Source organism: Lepisma saccharinum, chromosome 19 (assembly GCF_977018435.1).
Source record: "Lepisma saccharinum chromosome 19, izLepSacc3.1, whole genome shotgun sequence".
Lineage (NCBI taxonomy): Eukaryota > Metazoa > Arthropoda > Insecta > Zygentoma > Lepismatidae > Lepisma > Lepisma saccharinum.
The window spans coordinates 47569498-47594236 of NC_139247.1; the positions used below are offsets into that span (position 1 = coordinate 47569498).

At 39.9% G+C, this 24739-nt stretch overlaps 1 protein-coding gene across 1 annotated transcript in view; it reads left to right on the top strand.

Annotated features, from left to right (window-relative positions):
* Nucleotides 1-2365: 2365 nt before the first annotated feature.
* Osi24 (Protein) overlaps nt 2366-24739 on the top strand; it is a 184395-nt gene continuing 162021 nt past the window's right edge. The window contains exon 1 of the mRNA XM_083141316.1: nt 2366-2545. The gene's annotated coding sequence lies outside the window, so the exon portion shown is untranslated. The remainder of the gene's footprint in view (nt 2546-24739) is intronic.

Consider the following 24739-nt stretch of genomic DNA (forward strand, 5'->3'; position numbering starts at 1 on the left):
TCTGAACTTGACGAGACTGAGAAAAGCTGGCACTGCAAGCGAAGCGAGCAAGAAAATTTTACGAAATGTATTTTTATTTGTATAAAATTTGAAATAGAAGGGGGCAATTTCTCCTCTGTGCACCCTGAAGGTGCCTTTGGCCATCAATGTTTGCCCCCCCCCCCCCTAGAATTGACTTCCGTCGAAGGTTGGAGGACAATGCCCCTGCCCTCCCCTGTGGTTGCACCACTAAGTAAGTCCGAAATTTGGAGGAACAAATTGAATCAATCCTGCTACAGCAACTTTTTGGGAAGTGATGATCACTTTATTCCAGGCGATTTTCTTCTATTATTATTATTGCACGTGGCAAGAGCACAAACAGGTTGATTTGTTCTCATTCTACCGGCATTCAAGAAAAGGTGTGTATAAGTAAATAATCGACCCATTTATCTCAAGCTTCCGTATACGATAACGAAGTAAGTTCCATTCTGTCCTCTTAATGACGTCATAGCGCGCACAGAATCATGGGAGAAAATCTCGGAACCTCGGGAATGGCCTACCTTATAAAGGTAGCTTGGTGCATACCATTGTTTCCTCTGTGTTCCAACGAAAAATGATCTAAACTTTAAACCCCCTAAAGTAAAAAGACTTCCTTGCAGAGTAAGTAAAAGCTTTGATTTTGCATTGAAAGTTATGGAAAAAGTGTTATCACATCTTTAAAGACTTTGTAAACCACTGCATGAACCTCAAATTGGATATTACATCTACTCTAGATGTGTCTATATGCTGAGCGTTCTAGTTGTTTTAGATGAGAAGAAAAACGTTTCTCTCGAAATTTGAAGAGATTTCATAATCACTCCATTGCTAGTTTGCTTCAAATTATAATCGTTAAGATTTGTCATGGATGCAAGAATATCCTCAATCCATTGATCAATATTTCAATATAGTTTGGCTCAATTTCACAAACTCTCTGCAAGGGCAGATTCAAAGAGTGCGAGGGGCCACTCTCCTCTTGCAATTTTGGGTGTAGAGGCAGGGTCAATCTTATTCTCAACGGCATTATTCTATTATCTGAGATACTGATAAATAAATGAAGTATTCGTAACCAGCCCAACCCCTGCCCATTGCTTTGTCCCCAGGGAATTTGTGACAAATGATTATAAATCTTAATATTAATTAATTGATTTGGTTTATTTTACTTCACTTTTCTGCCACGCTTTTGGCTAATCGCGAATGCTATGGGGGGAAAAAATTCAAAACTTGATCGCCATCTGACAAGTTTGATGTCAATTAGGCAAAGATATGTAAAGCCCATAACATTTCTCTCAGTAACATAATTGTATTGACTTAGGAAGATGTAAAAATTCCACAATCTCTAATATCCACATCCATGGGCCATCTATGGTGGGAATTCCCACATCTCTAACTAATGGAACCCATTCTCTGTTTTGTTTATCAGTCACTTCCGGGTATTACGGTTCCTCGAATATGAAAACAGAGCTTTCATATTTTGGGCAATTTTCCCATAAATTAAAGCCCTTGATATTATGGACAACCTTCTTGGAGTCCTTTTAAATTTCTGTAACTGTATGTTTCATCAGGAATCGAATAAACTCATTTTAGAGTGAAATAAGTTGGAAGTATTTATTTGACTTTCTTAAATCTCATGTCTACTACTTTTTGATCAACCCTAATATATTAACTTGCAGCTTGATTGTGGTTTTAAAAATTGCACGTTAAATTACACAAGGAAACTTTAAAAATTAGTCTCATGAATTTCATAAGTGGGAAGAGATTTCCATACTTAAGTATGGTCTAGTTTGAGAGTACTTTCTTATATTATTATTATTATTATTATAAATGAAAAATGACTGGTCTGGCTATACGTAAGCTACAAGCGAAGAGACAAGCAATACATTGCAAGAAATTCTGTGTTGGTAGTACAGGAATTTCCCACCAGGGAACACAGTCAGAGTCACCTTAAGTGCTGCCACAGCGTGAGAAAGTCCGGTACTATTATGTATTATGCACCTTTTATTTTACATGCCAAGTTACTACCTTATTAGTTTTGAAGTGTAGAAATTTAAAAAAGTTGACGCAGGTGCATAATCACGATTTTCTGCATGGACATTACTTAATCACCTCTTTCCAATAGGCAGAGAGAGATAGGCCTACATGTATACCAAAGATAAAGTGTGGACTGAAATTTTTTGCGTGTTTGCTTTATTGGCTTTTGGCAGTTCACCCGATGACATCATCCGATGACAGCCAATGCGCGTGCGCTACCAGTATTTGACTCACCTGCATGTGTCCGTCTTGTTCAGCAGGGATTGTGGGTAATGAAATGTAGCCACAGAATGTAGCCGGTAAAGAATCAAGTCCAGACATGTCGTGGTGAGATTTTAGCAGTGCATTGTGTTGTTAAACAGGTCCAAAAAGTTTCGTTATAAAATGAAAGATTAACTAGAATCGTTGTAAAAGAAAGAACATGTACACGTTCAAGAGCAGGTGAAAGACAAAAACCTTAGAACAAGCTCATGGATGATGCCAAAGTTCTCTAGATTCGGTAAGTAGACAAGCGAAAACAGTACATTTAACGTAAAGTTTCAAATTAATATTCAATTGAACGAGGTAAGCTTATGCGAACTTGGGAAGTTACTTGCTTCAAACACCAACATTTCAATAAAATAGCTATGTTAGAGTTTCTCGTAGTATGAACATTTAAATGACTACCGTACGGAAGTCTACTAAACAATATCTAATGCCAGTCCTTGACTTTAACAAGATGGAGTTAACTCGTAAGTACTGGTAGCTAAGCATATTTCGTTATGTACGTACCTTACATTTGAAGCTGAAACCAGAAAACTTGAAACATCGTCTCTAAAGGTATCTTGTGATAAAAGTTGATTACAGTCTATGCTTTCTTTTGTACCTTCTGTCTGATGTAAAGGAATAGATAGGTTTCGGATGGACTAAATCGGAAATTTGATATCGCGATGTATCGTCAAGAAAATATCATCCCAGACGACACGAAAGCACGATACGATATTTTTTTCGTATTGTGCTATCGGCGATATATCGTCCCTACGATATATATATCGCCAAATATCGTGAAGATATATCGCTGACACGATATATATAGCTAAAATATCGTGACGATATATCGCCAATGTGATATACGCCAATACTATATATATATATCGCCAAAATATCGTGAACGATATATATCGCCAAGATATCGTGACGATATATCGTCTAGTTGATATCGCCCAACACTAGTAAGAAAGAAAGAAAGAAAGAAGGATGGAAAGAAGTTGAAGAGAGAAAAGGGGCGAGATAAATGCAATCTTGGGAACCTCAACCGAAAAAGCACCTGAAAATATTATGTCCTCTCAAGCCTCTGCAAACATAATTTTCTAGTGACGTCACTCTAAGTGTTAGGTGGTAGAACAACGCAGGCTGAACCTCGCCCTTTAATAAAGGAAAATTGAATTGAATTTAATAAGTATGCAGACCAACTCTGTGATAGAACTCTATGACGAATGATCTAAAAATGACATCTGGTGCAAAATATTCGTCACAGAACACTTACTCTCAAGATCACAGTGTTTTGCGAACACAAAGATCCAAAATTACGTAATATCAGAAGTTTCAGGTCATAAATTATGACATACTGAATGAGGCCGGATACGTTAGGAAAGACGTAACATGATTATACATGGTGTTTTCTAATGAGAACGTTGAAAAGTGTTCTTCGATGTCCAATACTTTCTTTATTCCATGAACCATGAAATAGAGTATCAAAACTAGCCTCACAGTTCAGGTCAAGTTACAATGTGGAATTATAGGTACCCTAATTCACATTGCCACGGATGTCAATATTGGAATTCATATAATTACTGATAATTTTGTTTCTCAGCGAAGTAGTTGGGAACCGAATTAGATGTTACGTAAAGGCCGCTTCTTACAGGATATGAACTTTTAAAGGACAGTGAAATGGACACAGAACACACATTCCATTGTTTTCCTAACACCCTCGATGGCGTAGTGGTATCGTTGTAGCCTTGCAATCAAGGTGTCCCCTGTTAGATTCCCAGAGGGGGCGCATGGTATAGTGATTCGGGTACAACTTTAAATTGTAGATCCAGTCGTTAACCTATGTGAGTATAAATTGGAATTTGACAGCGTTCAAGGCGACTTTTTTTCTAAAATAATGTCTCGTTAAGTTGTCGATTTTGCCAACATATGTGGCAAAGTGGTTAGGAGAGCGAGCTACGACATTCACAATTAATATCCCGATCTGGGCATGTTTCATCATATCATCACTAATCCTCATCGTCGCGATTGGCCATGAGTGAAAAATCAAATCAAAATGGTCCACTTTCATTGCCAAAAGAGGTAGAAAGTGACGACGAAATGAGAAAGGTGCAAATACTCGTAGATTCCATCAGTCTGTTCTTTATCATTTTTTTAATGTAAAATTTTCGTTATTGAGTTTAGACTGAACATGAATCAGGGAATAATATATAATATAAATTCGTTTCTGAGGTATTTTTCTTGAACATAAATCAATGAAACATGAGAATAAAAGTGCAATTTTCTTTACTCTATTGCCATCTTACTTCGCTCTAATTTTAATACTTAGCACGTAAAGGCAATAATAAAGTAGTGTAAGTTGGTTGTTTCAAAGTAACACTTTGTAGGTATGCATTTGTAGCCTCTTTTTTTATCAATTGAATATCAGTTTTTGACATATTTTGACAATTTTTTGTCGTCGTTTTAGCGTTTAGCGATGTTTTAGTAAAATTTCCCTTTTTTCCCACTCACACTTGGTAGGTATGCATTTGTATCCTCTTTTTTTACCAATTGAATATCACTTTTTGACATATTTTGACAATTTTTTGTCGACGTTTTAGCGCTCAGCGATGTTTTAATAAAATTTCCCTTTTTTTCCCACTCGCACTTGGTAGGTATACCACAATCTTACGTGATATAACTTAACCTATCCTTTTTTTTTATTACGTGCTAAACTACACGAGAGCCTCTACATGCTTTGACCTACTTTAGAGTAGACCCAAATAGACAGTTCTACGCCCGAAAGTGGAGCTCGGAGTGGGGTTCGGTGGAGCTCGCCTTAATGGTTTTCTCTTGTAAGGCATAAGCTCCATTTTCTCGCAGTGTTGCCAACACCTCACTCGATCACGATCTTACGTGATATAACTTAACCTATCTTACGATTTTTTTTTTACGATCTTCAGTGATATAACTTAACCTATATATTTTTTTTTTTATTTGCACTCCAAACTGTAGTAGACCCAAATGGAGAGAGTTCACCAACCGAAAGTGTGGGCTCGACTTAATGGTTTGCTCTTGTAAGACACAAGCCTTATTTTCTCGCAGTGTTGCCAACATCTTACTCGATCACGATCTTACGTGATATAACTTAACCTATCTTACGATTTTTTTTTTACGATCTTCAGTGACCTATCATTTTTTTTCATTTGCAGCATCGACGTCGGACGACGATCTAAACCAGGCGCGGCATTTTTGGCATACTCTGTAATTGTTCGTGATGGGTTGCAACGAGGAAGGTTCGGTGCCTACGAGTATAACTTTCAAATCCGAAGAAATGAGCGTCGGGGTTGTGTTGGTCAGCGTCTGCAGGAAACACATCGTGTGGCAAAATTCGCAGCACGAGTCCGGTACGTCGCAGCAGGAGAATTCGATGCGAATTCCCGGGATGAAATGGAGCAGGCAGCACGCTTCGTTCTCCTGCTGGTCGATCTGGTCGAGGATCAAGCTGAATCCCAACTTCGGAGAAACGACCGCTTTCACGGTGTTGTTGTTCGCCTCGGTTCCAAATTGCCTGGCTCCGAAATTGCGATTTTTCATGTGAAAGTAAGAAAAAAGCGTTCGCACGACTTCGACCCACGGCGAGGGGATCTTTACCCAGTTCACGCGTTCGATGCGCTCCCGAACGAACGCGGAATCCTTTTTGGGAAAGTAGCGTTCTTTGCTCGCGTCCAGGTTGAGAGAATCGATGTACGTGGCCCAAGACCACACGTTGTGCTGGGGTTGTTGTTGTTCGCCGCTCCCCTCTACGACCTGGTGGAAACGAAAATTATCGGGCAGGATAGTCCGTTCGAAGGTTTTGTACTGGGTCGATATTCTCTTCTCCGTCCTCAGGAGGCGTAGAAATTGAGTTTTGAACGCGTCAGTTTCGGTTACGTCCTGGTACAAATCTTTCAGGACGTTCAACTTGTTTTCCAGAACCGTATAATGCAACACCAAGTAATTGATGTTGCAGTGTATGATGAAGAAAGGCGGGAGGATGCAGCAGAATCGATAGATCAGACCCCAGCCGAGAAAGTAATGCGTGTGGAAACGATGCTGGGTCGTCCACGTGAATTCGTTGAGAACGTGGCCGTCGCAGACGGTGTTCGGAAAAATCGCTCGCAAGTACCTGGCCGGATCCTTTCCGAAAACCTTCTCGAAAACGTGACGCCAAGCCAGAGCGTTGATGCAGTCGCTCTTGAAACTGGCCAACGGGGCTGACAGATCGAGCTTCCTTCCCAGATCGAATTGGGTCGCGTGCCTTTCCACGAACTCCAGGTAAGCCTTCGCCGTGGGCCACACGATGCTCGTGACGATCTGTTCCACCGAGTCAGTGGTTCGATATCCCGTGTCGAAGTATTCGCCCCCAACGCTTTCTTCAAGATCGTGAGCAGAAAATTTCTCTCTCGCACGTCTATGGCGGTCCTCAACCCTTTGAATTGCACCTCGTTGTTGTCGGCCAGCTGCACGACGTATTTTTTTTTGGTCAGCGCAAGAAAGTTTTTCAATACGAATTCGACCTTCACCCGCAGTTCGGGAACCAACCGCTCGTGTAAATAATCGATCAGGTTAGCCTTATGACGTTTATCCATGAGAATGAAACGCGAATCCGTGTCCATGTACATCATGCGCGGACGCTGGGGTTCGAGGGGAAATTTTCAACCACGTCGCGCGATTTCAATAAGATGGTTCGTGAGAGAAAAGTAACGAGAGAAGCGCAAGCGGGATTCTTCGAAACGAACGAGCTCCAAGTTTTCCCGTACGGCCTTCGAACGTAAAATTGGTTTACGTGAGATCGAATTTCTTCCGGAATGTCTTTCAGCTCGTACATCTGACCGTACATGCTATTCATCATCAATTTAGCCGTGTTCTGTTTGGCGTCCATTTCGAGCAGTTTGCCCGGCGGCAAGGTCTTCTTCTCGCAATTCTTAGCTTCCTTGATTTTTTTACGCAGGGCCATGATCTTGCGGATGCACGTGGCGTTGAGCGTGTCGGGCGAGAAATACACGTGGAGATCCGCTTCCGTGCAGCCGGTTTGGGGGATTCGTGTTGCCGCGATAAACATCGACTTCCGTGCCCGGCGGAACGGACGTTTGTCGGTGTGGAATTCACGCCATTTCAACGTGAACTTGGAGTGGCGAGAATCCCACTGCGACCATGACGCTCGGGTAGAGGGACGTATGTGAACCCCGAGAAAATTCTATATAAAATAACATACCTGAAAATTGTATTCACAGTATAGATTGAATTCTTGAGTTTTTTTGTATTCGCATCCAAGAAATTCTATATAAAATAACATACCTGAAAATTGTATCGCTATTATATACTAGACATTTTTTGATTTCTGTGATTTTGGAGAAAGCATAATGGCATCCACCACCAGTTTCAATCGTAAAAATGATAAAACTGAATGTGTTACTTGTGGGAAGCTAATCTCAAGTAACAATTTATCGGTACACAGGGCAAGATGTAGCGAAACAGGTTCGAGAATTAATCGTTCGTTACCTTCTAAGCCTTGTGTTCGATGCAGAAAGATGATCAGCATTGCACATTTAAGTAAACACCTGAAAATTTGCAAACCATCGACCGAACAAGGAACATTGAAAAGAAAAATCGATGATCCAGAAACGGAAGCTTCCACTTCCAAGCAAATTAAATTATCTAATGAACGAAAACCGATTAGATCTGCATTCAACCGTCATATTCAGGATTTCTCTTTTACTTCGGAACCAGGCTACGACATTCTTAGTTTCTTGCGTGAAACGAAAACATCCGTGATAAATATTCTAAAAAATAAATTAGAAAATAATTCCATAAAAGTATACGTTGATCTATTTTCCGAATACGAAAAAGTCGATGGTACAACAAGAGTCTTTTATCATCGAACAAAAAACCAGGCTCTTCATTTGGTGGACGTCGATAATTTGGACGAATTTTATTCCGATCTTTCAAATGAACTGGTTAAGAAACACGACGATTTCGAGGTTAAAGGGTCGGGATGGTCTCTGTGTGGAAGTCCTCACACGTTAACCGTTTACGTGAACCGATTCTCGCCTCTTCGCGCTTCCAGCTACGTTCCTCTTCCACCGAACATTCAACACAAGAGGGCTGTGTTAAATATACAGAACAGCGATAACAAGTGTTTTCTTTGGTGTGTGTTGGCGGAACTTCACCCGATTCATTGGTCAAATAATCCAGAACAGGTTTATCATTACAAGCAGCATGAACCTGAACTGGAAAATGCAATGGCTGGCATCGAATACCCGGTGACCATTTCTGATATATCAAAATTCGAAACACGAGCACGAGATGCAGAAGGAAAACGCTTAATCATCAACGTGTATTCCTATACGTTGGATAAACATGTCGTGCACCCCGTCAGGATAAGCGATGTCGACGATGACGATGCTCGTGTGATTAATCTTCTTCTTATTTCAAACGAGGGTGTTCACCATTACTGTCTCATTCGTTCACTATCACGCTTGGTCAGAAGTCAATCAACCAAGCATGCAAACAACATCGAAGTTTGCCCGAGATGCCTAACCACGTTCGACGATCGACAACAATCCGATTATCGAAAATACACCGGACGTCAGATTGCTATCGATAAACTTGCCGAACATAAAATATATTGCGGGAACAACAGACCGGTTCGAATGTTGATGCCCGAAAAGAACGAAGTGGAAGAATTCAAAATGCACAAGGCGTTGTTGGAACATCCGGCCATCATCGTTGCTGATTTCGAGGCGTTTCTCAAACCACTCTCGTACTGCGATCCGGATCCCGAAGTTTCTTCCACCACACCTTACCAGCTTCACGAACCAAACAGTTTCGGTTACGTTGTCGTGCGACAGGATACAATAGATGAACCGTACGTATACCGAGGACCCGATGCAATCGAACGCTTCTTCGAAAAGATGGTCGAGGAGGTGGGGAAAATTGGATGCATGCTGCAAACATCGAAACCGATGCTTCCGTTATCTGCTACCGAACTTCAAAATTACTATGACACTGTCAAGTGTCCCGTGTGCGATAACCACTTCACGGACGACAATCGTAAATTGTTTCACCATTCGCATACGGACGGTCGCTTCATAAGCGGAATCTGTAATGCATGCAACCTCAAAATCCAAAAACCAAAATTCGTCCCCATATTTTTTCACAATGGTTCTAATTACGACTTTCATACCTTAATTAGGAAACTTGGATACGACACTCAAAAAGTAGATATTCTTGCTCAAAACGAAGAACGATACATCTCTATAAGTAAGAAAGTTATGATTCCCGAGACTAAAAATACCATCGAGATGAGGTTTCTGGATTCGTACAGATTTCTCTCTGCCAGCCTGGACGCTCTTGCCGGCAAACTTCTAGACGAACAATTCAAAATTACAAAAGAGTAGTGTAATTGGATAGTTTCTAAGTCACACTTTGTAGGTATTTTTTTTTTATTAATTAAATATTACTTTTTGACATATTTTGACAATTTTTTGTCAACGTTTTAGTGTTTAGCGATGTTTTTAGTACAATTTTCAATGCAAATTTTTTTTTTCCCAGCAAATTTTTTTTTCCCACTCACACTTGGTAGGTATGCATTTGTAGCTTTTTTTTTATCAATTGAATATCAGTTTTTGACATATTTTGACAATTTTTTGTCGATGTTTTAGCGTTTAGCGATGTTTTAGTAAAATTTTTTTTTTCCCACCTCACACTTGCCACGATCTTACGTGATATAACTTAACCTATTTTTTTTTCTTGAGATAAATATTTTTGATCTTGCAGTTGTTGAATTCGCAAACAGATTTTTCCTAAGTCTTACCGTTTCCAAGATAACCTCACTTCCGGTCGCCATTTTGGATTTCCGAACATAGGTTTTATTCATATTTTACTCACATATAGGCGTACATGACGAATTTGCAAACAGATTTTTCCTAAGTCTTACTGTTTCCAAGATAACCCAACTTCCGGTTGCTATTTTGGATTTCCGAACATAGGTTCTATTCATATTTTACTTACATATAGGTGTACGTGATGAATCCGCAAACAGATTTTTTCTAAGCCTTACCGTTTCCAAGATAACACCACTTCCGGTCGCCATTTTGGATTTCCGAGCATAGGTTCTATTCATATTTGACTTACATATAGGCGTACGTGATGAATCCGCTAACAGATTTTTCCTAAGTCTTACTGTTTCCAAGATAACCTCACTTCCGGTCGCCATTTTGGATTTCCGAACATAGGTTCTATTCACATTTTTTCTCACGTATAGGTGTACATGATGAATCCGCAAACAGATTTTTCCTAAGTCTTACCGTTTCCAAGATAACCTCACTTCCGGTCGCCATTTTGGATTTCCGAGCATAGGTTCTATTCATATTTTACTTACATATAGGTGTACATGATGAAACACCAAACAGATTTTTCCTAAGTCTTACCGTTTCCAAGTTAACCCCACTTCCGGTCGCCATTTTGGATTTCCGAGCATAGGTTCTATTCATACTTTTTCTCACATATAGGTGTACATGATGAATCACCAAACAGATTTTTCCTAAGTCTTACTGTTTCCAAGATAACCTCACTTCCGGTCGCCATTTTGGATTTCCGAACATAGGTTCTATTCACATTTTTTCTCACGTATAAACGTACATGATGAATTCGCAAACAGATTTTTCCTAAGTCTTACCGTTTCCAAGATAACCCCACTTCCGGTCGCCATTTTGGATTTCCGAACGTAGGTTCTATTCATACTTTTTCTCACATATAGGCGTACGTGATGCATCCGCAAACAGAGTTTTCCTAAGTCTTACTGTTTCCAAGATAATCCCACTTCCGGTTGCTATTTTGGATTTCCGATCATAGGTTCTATTCATACTTTTTCTCACATATAGGCGTACATGATGAATCCACAAACAGATTTTTCCTAAGTCTTACTGTTTCCAAGATAACACCACTTCCGGTCGCCATTTTGGATTTCCGAGCATAGGTTCTATTCATATTTTATTTACATATAGGTGTACGTGATGAATCTGCAAACAGATTTTTTCTAAGCCTTATTGTTTCCAAGATAACACCACTTCCGGTTGCTATTTTGGATTTCCGAGCATAGGTTCTATTCATATTTTATTTACATATAGGTGTATGTGATGAATCACCAAACAGATTTTTCCTAAGTCTTACTGTTTCCAAGATAACCCCACTTCCGGTCGCTATTTTGGATTTCCGAGCATAGGTTCTATTCATATTTTTTCTCACGTATAGGTGTACATGATGAATCCCCAAACAGATTTTTTCTAAGTCTTACTGTTTCCAAGATAACACCACTTCCGGTTGCTATTTTGGATTTCCGAGCATAGGTTTTATTCATATTTTACTTACGTATAGGTGTACGTGATGAATCCGCAAACAGATTTTTTCTAAGTCTCACTGTTTCCAAGATAACCCCACTTCCGGTTGCTATTTTGGATTTCCGAACATAGGTTCTATTTATATTTTTTCTCACGTATAGGCGTATGTGATGAATCTGCAAACAGATTTTTTCCAAGTCTTACTGTTGTAGTAGAGCAGGTAAGAGAGTTCTGCGCCCGAAAATGGCGCTCGGTGGCGCTCGCAGTGTGGCCAACTTCTTACTTGAAAAAATCACCAAGGTTTTTGTTTTTGGGTCTAACCTAACCTCAAGCAAGGAGCTGGCAACGCTTGAGGCTTGCACCTAACCTAACCTAACCTAACCTAACCTACCTAACCTAACCTAACCTACCTAACCTAACCTAACCTAACCTAACTGGTGAGGCTCGCCTTAATGGATTTCTCTCGTAAGGCATGAGCCTTATTTTCTCGCAGTGTTACCAACTCCTCACTCGAAAAAATCACCAAGGTTTTTATTCGGTCTAACCTAACCTAAAGCAAGGAGCTGGCAACACTGCTTGAGGCTTGCACCTAACCTAACCTAACCTAACCTAACCTACCTAACCTACCTAACCTAACCTAACCTAACCTAACCTACCTAACCTAACCTAACCTAACCTACCTAACCTAACCTAACCTACCTAACCTAACCTAACCTAACCTACCTAACCTAACCTAACCTAACCTAACCTAACCTGGGGAAGAGTTAAACAATCGACAATGCTGCCAACACCTACCTACAGCTTTTTTTTTTATTTGGCAAGGGCTTAGCCAATTTATATACTGGCGTAACATACATACACTGGGCAAGAAGAGCCGGCAACAAACACACACTGCTGTAAAAGAGAGATGGATGGAAGGCAACACAGTATGTGTGTGCGTGTGTGCGTATAATATGTAGTATTATTAACTAGAGTATGTTGGCAACCCACTTACAACTAAAAAATAGAGATGCTAATGTTGCTGTAAGATGAAGAGAGAGACCTATCGTGATTTTTGTAAACCTCTCTCGGGGGAAACACAATGTGCTACACACACACGTGCGCGCGTGTTTTTTTATTATTTTTGTATTGTGATGCAAACACATCTAGAAAAACTACAATTTTGTTCCCTCTCCTCTCTGTGTGTGCTATCAATGTTGACACAATGATGCAAATTCAACAATATGTAGGTCTTGGGACGACGGAAGTTACACAACGGCGAGCCTCGTCAGTACACCTACCTGCAACATCCGGAGCGTGCAAGTACATAATACCTAACCTAACCTAACCTAACCTAACCTAACCTAACCTAACCTAACCTAACCTGGGGAAGAGTTAAACAATCGACAATGCTGCCAACACCTACCTACAGCTTTTTTTTTTATTTGGCAAGGGCTTAGCCAATTTATATACTGGCGTAACATACATACACTGGGCAAGAAGAGCCGGCAACAAACATACACTGCCGTAAAAGAGAGAGAGATGGATGGATGGATGGCAACACAGTATGTGTGTGCGTGTGTGTGTATAATATGTAGTATTATTAACTAGAGTGTGTTGGCAACCCACCTGCAACTAAAAAAGATAGAGATACCAACATTGCTGTAAGATGAGGAGGGAGGGAGACCTATAGCTGGCAACAGTGGTGAGCGAATACGTATTATTTCCAAGTCCCGGGGGCCAATGTTTATATATATCGTGACCTTTGTAAACACCTTTCGGGGGAACGATGTGCTACACATGCGCGTGCGCCTCTTATTATTTTCTGTATTGTGACGCAAACAAACAAATAATAATTTTTTTTTTTTTTTTAGATGGGGGTGTTTTTCGATATATTTTTTCGATAACTCTTACTATTTTCGAGATATTTGCAATTTTAAGATTTTTTTTAACGCTGGACTTAGAAATTTTTCGGTATATATTTTTTTTTGTTCCATGACAACCTATGTTTATTTTGGTATGGGAGGACAGAGGACACCGAGACTCGACCGACACACTAAACCCAACCTCTCTATGTGTACTCTACGTCACCAAAAAAGGTTAAAGGTACCAAATAACAATAGTTAGAGTTTTGCCAATCTAGTAAAGTGGATTGGTTGAAATCTCCAAGGCGTATTTTGTATTTTTTTTTTCAAATAAGAACACGTTAAAACTGAACTGTCTTGGATTTTTGAGTTTTGTATTTGCCCTGAGAAAATTCTATATAAAATAACGTACCTGAAAATTATATTCACAGTAGATTGATTTTTTTAGTTTTGTAATCACCTCAAGAAATTCTATATAAAATAACATACCTGAAAATTGTATTGCTATATACTAGACTTTTTGATTTCTGTGATTTTGGAGAAAGCAATGGCATCCACCACCAGTTTCAATCGTAAAAATGATAAAACTGAATGTGTTACTTGTGGGAAGCTAATCTCAAGGAACAATTTATCGGTACACAGGACAAGATGTAGCGAAACAGGTTCGAGAATTAATCGTTCGTTACCTTCTAAGTCTTGTGCTCGATGCGGAAAGATGATCAGCATTGCACATTTAAGTAAACACCTCAAAATTTGCAAACCATCGACCGGACAAGCATCGAAAAGGAAAATCGATAATTCAGAAACGGAAGCTTCCACTTCCAAGCAAATTAAATTATCTAATGAACGCAAACCAATTAGATCTGCATTCAACGACCAACTCCAGGATTTTTCAATTAAGTCAGAACCAGGCCGTGACATTCTAAGTTTCTTGGACGAAACAAAAACATCTCTACTAAATATTTTGAAAGATAAACTTGAAAACAACTCTATAAAAGTATATGTTGTTCTGTTTTCTGAATACGAGAAAGTTGATGGCACAACGAGTATTTTTTATCATTGTACAAAAAACCAGACTTTTTATTTTGCTGACGTCGAAAATTTGGACAACTTCTATTATAAAGTTTCCAACGAGCTGGTTAAGAAACATGACGATTTCGAGGCTAAAGGGTCGGGGTGGTCTCTATGTGGAAGTCCTCACACGTTAACTGTTTACGTGAACCAATTCTCACCTCTTCGTGCATCCAGCTACGTTCCTCTTCCACCGAACATTCAACACAAGAGGGCTGTGTTAAATATACAGAACAGCGATAACAAGTGTTTTCTCTGGTGTATATTGGCAGAACTTCATCCGATTTATTGGTCAAATAATCCAGAACGGGTTTATCATTACAAGCAATACGAGTCCGAGTTTGAAAGTGTAATGTCTGGCATTGAATACCCGGTGACATTGTCGGATATAACAAAGTTCGAAAATCGTGCAGGAAAACGCATCGCTATTAATGTATATTCCTTCACGTCAGATAAATATCTTGTGCATCCCGTCAGGATAAGCGATATCGACGATGACGATGCTTGTGTAATAAATCTTCTTCTCATTTCCAACGAGGATGTCTATCATTACACGCTAATTCGTTCTCTATCACGTTTGGTCAGAAGTCAAACTACCAAGTATGCAACCCACATCGAAGTTTGCCCGAGATGCCTAACCACGTTCGACGATCGTGACCGACGTGATCATCAAAATCTTCATAGTCGTCAAATTGCTATCGATAAACTTGCCGAACATAAAATTTATTGCGGTGACAACAGACCGACTAGAATGTTGATGCCCGAAACGAACGAAGTCGAAGAATTCAAAATGCACAAGGCATTGTCGGAACATCCCGCAATCATCGTCGCAGATTTCGAGGCGTTCCTCAAACCACTCTCCTACTGCGAACCGGATCCTGAAATTTCCTCCACAACGCCGTACCAGCTTCATCAACCTAATAGTTTCGGCTATGTTGTTGTGCGACGTGATAAAATAAATGAAGCATATATATACCGCGGACCAAATGTAATCGAACACTTCCTGGAAAAAATGGTGGAGGAGGTTGAGGTAATTGGTAGCGTACTGCTTACATCAAAACCGATGGCACCTTTAACTGAAAATGAACTTCAAAATTACAATTCCACTGAGGTGTGTCCGGTATGTGATCAAAGTTTCACTGATGAGAACAAAAAAATATTCCACCACGATCATTTCAGCGGAAACTACATAGGTGGAATTTGCAACACGTGCAATCTTAAAATCCAGAAACCTAAATTCATACCCATATTCTTTCACAACGGAAGCGGATATGATTTTCACCACCTGGTGAGACATCTTGGCTACGATCCGAAACGTATAGGTGTCTTGGCCGAGAATGAAGAACGCTACATTAGTCTCAGCAAGCAAGTGTCGATTCCGGGAACGAAAAATACAATCGAGATGCGCTTCCTGGATTCGTACAGATTTCTGTCTGCAAGTCTGGATGCTTTAGCGAACAAACTCACCGACGATCAATTTAAAATAACTAGAGCTAGTTTTCCCAACGTAGACATAGAACTCGTTAGACGTAAAGGGGTTTATCCTTACGAATACGTTAGTGATGGTTCTAAATTTAACGACGACGCTCTCCCACCTCCAAGAGAATTTTACAGCAGACTCAGAGAGAAAGGAATCACGGACGAAGAATACCAACACGCACAACTCATGTGGGAGAAATTAGAATGTAGGACACTCGGAGACTACCACGACGCCTACTTAAAATTAGACGTGACGATACTCGCGGATGTTTTTCAAGCGTTCAGAAAAACGGCAACGAATATTTATAAATTAGATCCAGCGTATTTCTACAGTCTACCGGGATTAGCGTGGTCGGCAATGTTATTCCAGACAAAGGTCAAGCTGGAACTGATATCGGACGTTGACATGTTGCTATTTATCGAAAGAGGGATACGAGGTGGAATGGTGCAATGCGTACAGAGACATGCAAAAGCTAATAACGTACACATGAAAGAAGATTACGATTCAAATCGAGCATCGAATTACATCTTCTACGCCGACGTTAATAATCTCTACGGACATGCCATGGTTCAGAAACTTCCTTACGGGGGATTCGAATGGTTAGATCCCACTTCGATAGATATTATTCATTTCGACGATAGCGAGTGTGGTTTCTTCGCAGAGGTAGATCTCCGATTCTCCGACCACCTGCACGACACGTTTTCGGATTTGCCTCCGACTCCCGAAATCAAATGTCCACCCGACTCGGTTCAAGACAAGCTTTTGTTAACATTGGACCCTAAACAGAGATACGTCGTCCACTACAAGAATCTCCGGTTTTTGATTGGGAAGGGTGTTCAGATAGTAAATGTTAGAAGAATACTAAAGTTTAAACATTCCACGTGGTTAAGACCTTACATAGAAACTAACACACAACATAGAACAGCTGCCACTTCCGATTTAGACAAGGACTTCTTTAAATTAATGAACAACGCGGTGTACGGAAAGACCATGGAGAATGTTAGAAAGCACGTAGACGTGAAATTAATTTCCGATAAGAATAAATGTCGGAAGTGGATAGCCGATCCTAGATTCAAGTCGAGAAAAATTTACAACGAGAATTTGGCACTTTTCAATCTAGATATAAAATTGATGAAATTCAGAAAACCAATTTACGTTGGCGCAACGGTTCTCGACTTGTCGAAACTTTACATGTTCGAATTTCATTACGACGTGATGAAACCCTTCTTCAATGATAAGATATCACTTTTGTACACGGACACCGACAGCTTCATTTACAGCATACAAACACCTAACCTCTATGAAGACATAAAAAATTCTTCCATGCTCGAGTATTTCGATACTTCTGCATATCCTCAACCCAACAGATTTGGAATTCCATCTCGTAACAAAAAAGTCCTAGGTAAACTGAAAGATGAATGTAACGGTGATATTATTGTCGAGTTCGCGGGTTTGCGTTCGAAGATGTATGCCATGAGAACAGAGAGTAGCGTCACGAAGAAAGCAAAAGGTGTGGGCAAGAATACGGTGGAGAACAAACTCACCTTCCACGATTACATCGATTGCCTTTACTCACAATCGACGATACTAAGTATAGAACAAAGAATCCAAAGTGTAGACCATGTGATTACAACAAACGAAGTGAGGAAAGTAGCATTAGATCCGCATGACGATAAAAGATGTATTTTGTCTTGTGGAATCCACACGTTGCCTTGGGGACACTATCGTTTAGAAATTAGTAAAAATTGTAGGCAATGCAAATGAAAAAAAATGAACTTAAATAACTATAACTAAAATTAAAAAAAACTTTAACTGTCTCAAATTATCACATACACAATAAATAACTAGCAAGGACAATCAATCTCTTTGGTTTCCGAAAGCAAACAATGGAGACTGTACACCGCACGGCAGATCATGAATTTCTACCTTCCATGTTATCTAAACTCAACGGTCTGTTGATCAATCAATTTTCGGAACGCTGCTCTTCTTGCTGGAACAGTGACGATTTCGGATTCGCGACGATCGACATGACGAGGAAACCCAACGACGGAAAATACAGAAACAAAATCAACGACTTTCTAAACGTTGCAACGTTGTGAGAAACGTTTCTCACAACGTTGCAACGTTTAGAAAGTCGTTGATTTTGTTTCTGTATTTTCCGTCGTTGGGTTTCCTCGTCATGTCGATCGTCGCGAATCCGAAATCGTCACTGTTCCAGCAAGAAGAGCAGCGTTCCGAAAATTGATTGATCAACAGACCGTTGAGTTTAGATAACATGGAAGGTAGAAATTCATGATCTGCCGTGCGGTGTACAGTCTCCATTGTTTGCTTTCGGAAACCAAAGAGATTGATTGTCCTTGCTAGTTATTTATTGTGTATGTGATAATTTGAGACAGTTAAAGTTTTTTTAATTTTAGTTATAGTTATTTAAGTTCATTTTTTTTCATTTGCATTGCCTACAATTTTTACTAATTTCTAAACGATAGTGTCCCCAAGGCAACGTGTGGATTCCACAAGACAAAATACATCTTTTATCGTCATGCGGATCTAATGCTACTTTCCTCACTTCGTTTGTTGTAATCACATGGTCTACACTTTGGATTCTTTGTTCTATACTTAGTATCGTCGATTGTGAGTAAAGGCAATCGATGTAATCGTGGAAGGTGAGTTTGTTCTCCACCGTATTCTTGCCCACACCTTTTGCTTTCTTCGTGACGCTACTCTCTGTTCTCATGGCATACATCTTCGAACGCAAACCCGCGAACTCGACAATAATATCACCGTTACATTCATCTTTCAGTTTACCTAGGACTTTTTTGTTACGAGATGGAATTCCAAATCTGTTGGGTTGAGGATATGCAGAAGTATCGAAATACTCGAGCATGGAAGAATTTTTTATGTCTTCATAGAGGTTAGGTGTTTGTATGCTGTAAATGAAGCTGTCGGTGTCCGTGTACAAAAGTGATATCTTATCATTGAAGAAGGGTTTCATCACGTCGTAATGAAATTCGAACATGTAAAGTTTCGACAAGTCGAGAACCGTTGCGCCAACGTAAATTGGTTTTCTGAATTTCATCAATTTTATATCTAGATTGAAAAGTGCCAAATTCTCGTTGTAAATTTTTCTCGACTTGAATCTAGGATCGGCTATCCACTTCCGACATTTATTCTTATCGGAAATTAATTTCACGTCTACGTGCTTTCTAACATTCTCCATGGTCTTTCCGTACACCGCGTTGTTCATTAATTTAAAGAAGTCCTTGTCTAAATCGGAAGTGGCAGCTGTTCTATGTTGTGTGTTAGTTTCTATGTAAGGTCTTAACCACGTGGAATGTTTAAACTTTAGTATTCTTCTAACATTTACTATCTGAACACCCTTCCCAATCAAAAACCGGAGATTCTTGTAGTGGACGACGTATCTCTGTTTAGGGTCCAATGTTAACAAAAGCTTGTCTTGAACCGAGTCGGGTGGACATTTGATTTCGGGAGTCGGAGGCAAATCCGAAAACGTGTCGTGCAGGTGGTCGGAGAATCGGAGATCTACCTCTGCGAAGAAACCACACTCGCTATCGTCGAAATGAATAATATCTATCGAAGTGGGATCTAACCATTCGAATCCCCCGTAAGGAAGTTTCTGAACCATGGCATGTCCGTAGAGATTATTAACGTCGGCGTAGAAGATGTAATTCGATGCTCGATTTGAATCGTAATCTTCTTTCATGTGTACGTTATTAGCTTTTGCATGTCTCTGTACGCATTGCACCATTCCACCTCGTATCCCTCTTTCGATAAATAGCAACATGTCAACGTCCGATATCAGTTCCAGCTTGACCTTTGTCTGGAATAACATTGCCGACCACGCTAATCCCGGTAGACTGTAGAAATACGCTGGATCTAATTTATAAATATTCGTTGCCGTTTTTCTGAACGCTTGAAAAACATCCGCGAGTATCGTCACGTCTAATTTTAAGTAGGCGTCGTGGTAGTCTCCGAGTGTCCTACATTCTAATTTCTCCCACATGAGTTGTGCGTGTTGGTATTCTTCGTCCGTGATTCCTTTCTCTCTGAGTCTGCTGTAAAATTCTCTTGGAGGTGGGAGAGCGTCGTCGTTAAATTTAGAACCATCACTAACGTATTCGTAAGGATAAACCCCTTTACGTCTAACGAGTTCTATGTCTACGTTGGGAAAACTAGCTCTAGTTATTTTAAATTGATCGTCGGTGAGTTTGTTCGCTAAAGCATCCAGACTTGCAGACAGAAATCTGTACGAATCCAGGAAGCGCATCTCGATTGTATTTTTCGTTCCCGGAATCGACACTTGCTTGCTGAGACTAATGTAGCGTTCTTCATTCTCGGCCAAGACACCTATACGTTTCGGATCGTAGCCAAGATGTCTCACCAGGTGGTGAAAATCATATCCGCTTCCGTTGTGAAAGAATATGGGTATGAATTTAGGTTTCTGGATTTTAAGATTGCACGTGTTGCAAATTCCACCTATGTAGTTTCCGCTGAAATGATCGTGGTGGAATATTTTTTTGTTCTCATCAGTGAAACTTTGATCACATACCGGACACACCTCAGTGGAATTGTAATTTTGAAGTTCATTTTCAGTTAAAGGTGCCATCGGTTTTGATGTAAGCAGTACGCTACCAATTACCTCAACCTCCTCCACCATTTTTTCCAGGAAGTGTTCGATTACATTTGGTCCGCGGTATATATATGCTTCATTTATTTTATCACGTCGCACAACAACATAGCCGAAACTATTAGGTTGATGAAGCTGGTACGGCGTTGTGGAGGAAATTTCAGGATCCGGTTCGCAGTAGGAGAGTGGTTTGAGGAACGCCTCGAAATCTGCGACGATGATTGCGGGATGTTCCGACAATGCCTTGTGCATTTTGAATTCTTCGACTTCGTTCGTTTCGGGCATCAACATTCTAGTCGGTCTGTTGTCACCGCAATAAATTTTATGTTCGGCAAGTTTATCGATAGCAATTTGACGACTATGAAGATTTTGATGATCACGTCGGTCACGATCGTCGAACGTGGTTAGGCATCTCGGGCAAACTTCGATGTGGGTTGCATACTTGGTAGTTTGACTTCTGACCAAACGTGATAGAGAACGAATTAGCGTGTAATGATAGACATCCTCGTTGGAAATGAGAAGAAGATTTATTACACAAGCATCGTCATCGTCGATATCGCTTATCCTGACGGGATGCACAAGATATTTATCTGACGTGAAGGAATATACATTAATAGCGATGCGTTTTCCTGCACGATTTTCGAACTTTGTTATATCCGACAATGTCACCGGGTATTCAATGCCAGACATTACACTTTCAAACTCGGACTCGTATTGCTTGTAATGATAAACCCGTTCTGGATTATTTGACCAATAAATCGGATGAAGTTCTGCCAATATACACCAGAGAAAACACTTGTTATCGCTGTTCTGTATATTTAACACAGCCCTCTTGTGTTGAATGTTCGGTGGAAGAGGAACGTAGCTGGATGCACGAAGAGGTGAGAATTGGTTCACGTAAACAGTTAACGTGTGAGGACTTCCACATAGAGACCACCCCGACCCTTTAGCCTCGAAATCGTCATGTTTCTTAACCAGCTCGTTGGAAACTTTATAATAGAAGTTGTCCAAATTTTCGACGTCAGCAAAATAAAAAGTCTGGTTTTTTGTACAATGATAAAAAATACTCGTTGTGCCATCAACTTTCTCGTATTCAGAAAACAGAACAACATATACTTTTATAGAGTTGTTTTCAAGTTTATCTTTCAAAATATTTAGTAGAGATGTTTTTGTTTCGTCCAAGAAACTTAGAATGTCACGGCCTGGTTCTGACTTAATTGAAAAATCCTGGAGTTGGTCGTTGAATGCAGATCTAATTGGTTTGCGTTCATTAGATAATTTAATTTGCTTGGAAGTGGAAGCTTCCGTTTCTGAATTATCGATTTTCCTTTTCGATGCTTGTCCGGTCGATGGTTTGCAAATTTTGAGGTGTTTACTTAAATGTGCAATGCTGATCATCTTTCCGCATCGAGCACAAGACTTAGAAGGTAACGAACGATTAATTCTCGAACCTGTTTCGCTACATCTTGTCCTGTGTACCGATAAATTGTTCCTTGAGATTAGCTTCCCACAAGTAACACATTCAGTTTTATCATTTTTACGATTGAAACTGGTGGTGGATGCCATTGCTTTCTCCAAAATCACAGAAATCAAAAAGTCTAGTATATAGCAATACAATTTTCAGGTATGTTATTTTATATAGAATTTCTTGAGGTGATTACAAAACTAAAAAAATCAATCTACTGTGAATATAATTTTCAGGTACGTTATTTTATATAGAATTTTCTCAGGGCAAATACAAAACTCAAAAATCCAAGACAGTTCAGTTTTAACGTGTTCTTATTTGAAAAAAAAAATACAAAATACGCCTTGGAGATTTCAACCAATCCACTTTACTAGATTGGCAAAACTCTAACTATTGTTATTTGGTACCTTTAACCTTTTTTGGTGACGTAGAGTACACATAGAGAGGTTGGGTTTAGTGTGTCGGTCGAGTCTCGGTGTCCTCTGTCCTCCCATACCAAAATAAACATAGGTTGTCATGGAACAAAAAAAAATATATACCGAAAATTTTCTAAGTCCAGCGTTAAAAAAAATCTTAAAATTGCAAATATCTCGAAAATAGTAAGAGTTATCGAAAAAATATATCGAAAAACACCCCCATCTAAAAAAAAAAAAAACAATTATTATTTGTTTGTTTGCGTCACAATACAGAAAATAATAAGAGGCGCACGCGCATGTGTAGCACATCGTTCCCCCGAAAGGTGTTTACAAAGGTCACGATATATATAAACATTGGCCTCCGGGACTTGGAAATAATACGTATTCGCTCACCACTGTTGCCAGCTATAGGTCTCCCTCCCTCCTCATCTTACAGCAATGTTGGTATCTCTATCTTTTTTAGTTGCAGGTGGGTTGCCAACACACTCTAGTTAATAATACTACATATTATACACACACACGCACACACATACTGTGTTGCCATCCATCCATCCATCTCTCTCTCTTTTACGGCAGTGTATGTTTGTTGCCGGCTCTTCTTGCCCAGTGTATGTATGTTACGCCAGTATATAAATTGGCTAAGCCCTTGCCAAATAAAAAAAAAAGCTGTAGGTAGGTGTTGGCAGCATTGTCGATTGTTTAACTCTTCCCCAGGTTAGGTTAGGTTAGGTTAGGTTAGGTTAGGTTAGGTTAGGTTAGGTTAGGTATTATGTACTTGCACGCTCCGGATGTTGCAGGTAGGTGTACTGACGAGGCTCGCCGTTGTGTAACTTCCGTCGTCCCAAGACCTACATATTGTTGAATTTGCATCATTGTGTCAACATTGATAGCACACACAGAGAGGAGAGGGAACAAAATTGTAGTTTTTCTAGATGTGTTTGCATCACAATACAAAAATAATAAAAAAACACGCGCGCACGTGTGTGTGTAGCACATTGTGTTTCCCCCGAGAGAGGTTTACAAAAATCACGATAGGTCTCTCTCTTCATCTTACAGCAACATTAGCATCTCTATTTTTTAGTTGTAAGTGGGTTGCCAACATACTCTAGTTAATAATACTACATATTATACGCACACACGCACACACATACTGTGTTGCCTTCCATCCATCTCTCTTTTACAGCAGTGTGTGTTTGTTGCCGGCTCTTCTTGCCCAGTGTATGTATGTTACGCCAGTATATAAATTGGCTAAGCCCTTGCCAAATAAAAAAAAAAGCTGTAGGTAGGTGTTGGCAGCATTGTCGATTGTTTAACTCTTCCCCAGGTTAGGTTAGGTTAGGTTAGGTTAGGTTAGGTAGGTTAGGTTAGGTTAGGTTAGGTAGGTTAGGTTAGGTTAGGTAGGTTAGGTTAGGTTAGGTTAGGTAGGTTAGGTTAGGTTAGGTTAGGTTAGGTAGGTTAGGTAGGTTAGGTTAGGTTAGGTTAGGTTAGGTGCAAGCCTCAAGCAGTGTTGCCAGCTCCTTGCTTTAGGTTAGGTTAGACCGAATAAAAACCTTGGTGATTTTTTCGAGTGAGGAGTTGGTAACACTGCGAGAAAATAAGGCTCATGCCTTACGAGAGAAATCCATTAAGGCGAGCCTCACCAGTTAGGTTAGGTTAGGTTAGGTTAGGTAGGTTAGGTTAGGTTAGGTTAGGTAGGTTAGGTTAGGTTAGGTTAGGTTAGGTGCAAGCCTCAAGCGTTGCCAGCTCCTTGCTTGAGGTTAGGTTAGACCCAAAAACAAAAACCTTGGTGATTTTTTCAAGTAAGAAGTTGGCCACACTGCGAGCGCCACCGAGCGCCATTTTCGGGCGCAGAACTCTCTTACCTGCTCTACTACAACAGTAAGACTTGGAAAAAATCTGTTTGCAGATTCATCACATACGCCTATACGTGAGAAAAAATATAAATAGAACCTATGTTCGGAAATCCAAAATAGCAACCGGAAGTGGGGTTATCTTGGAAACAGTGAGACTTAGAAAAAATCTGTTTGCGGATTCATCACGTACACCTATACGTAAGTAAAATATGAATAAAACCTATGCTCGGAAATCCAAAATAGCAACCGGAAGTGGTGTTATCTTGGAAACAGTAAGACTTAGAAAAAATCTGTTTGGGGATTCATCA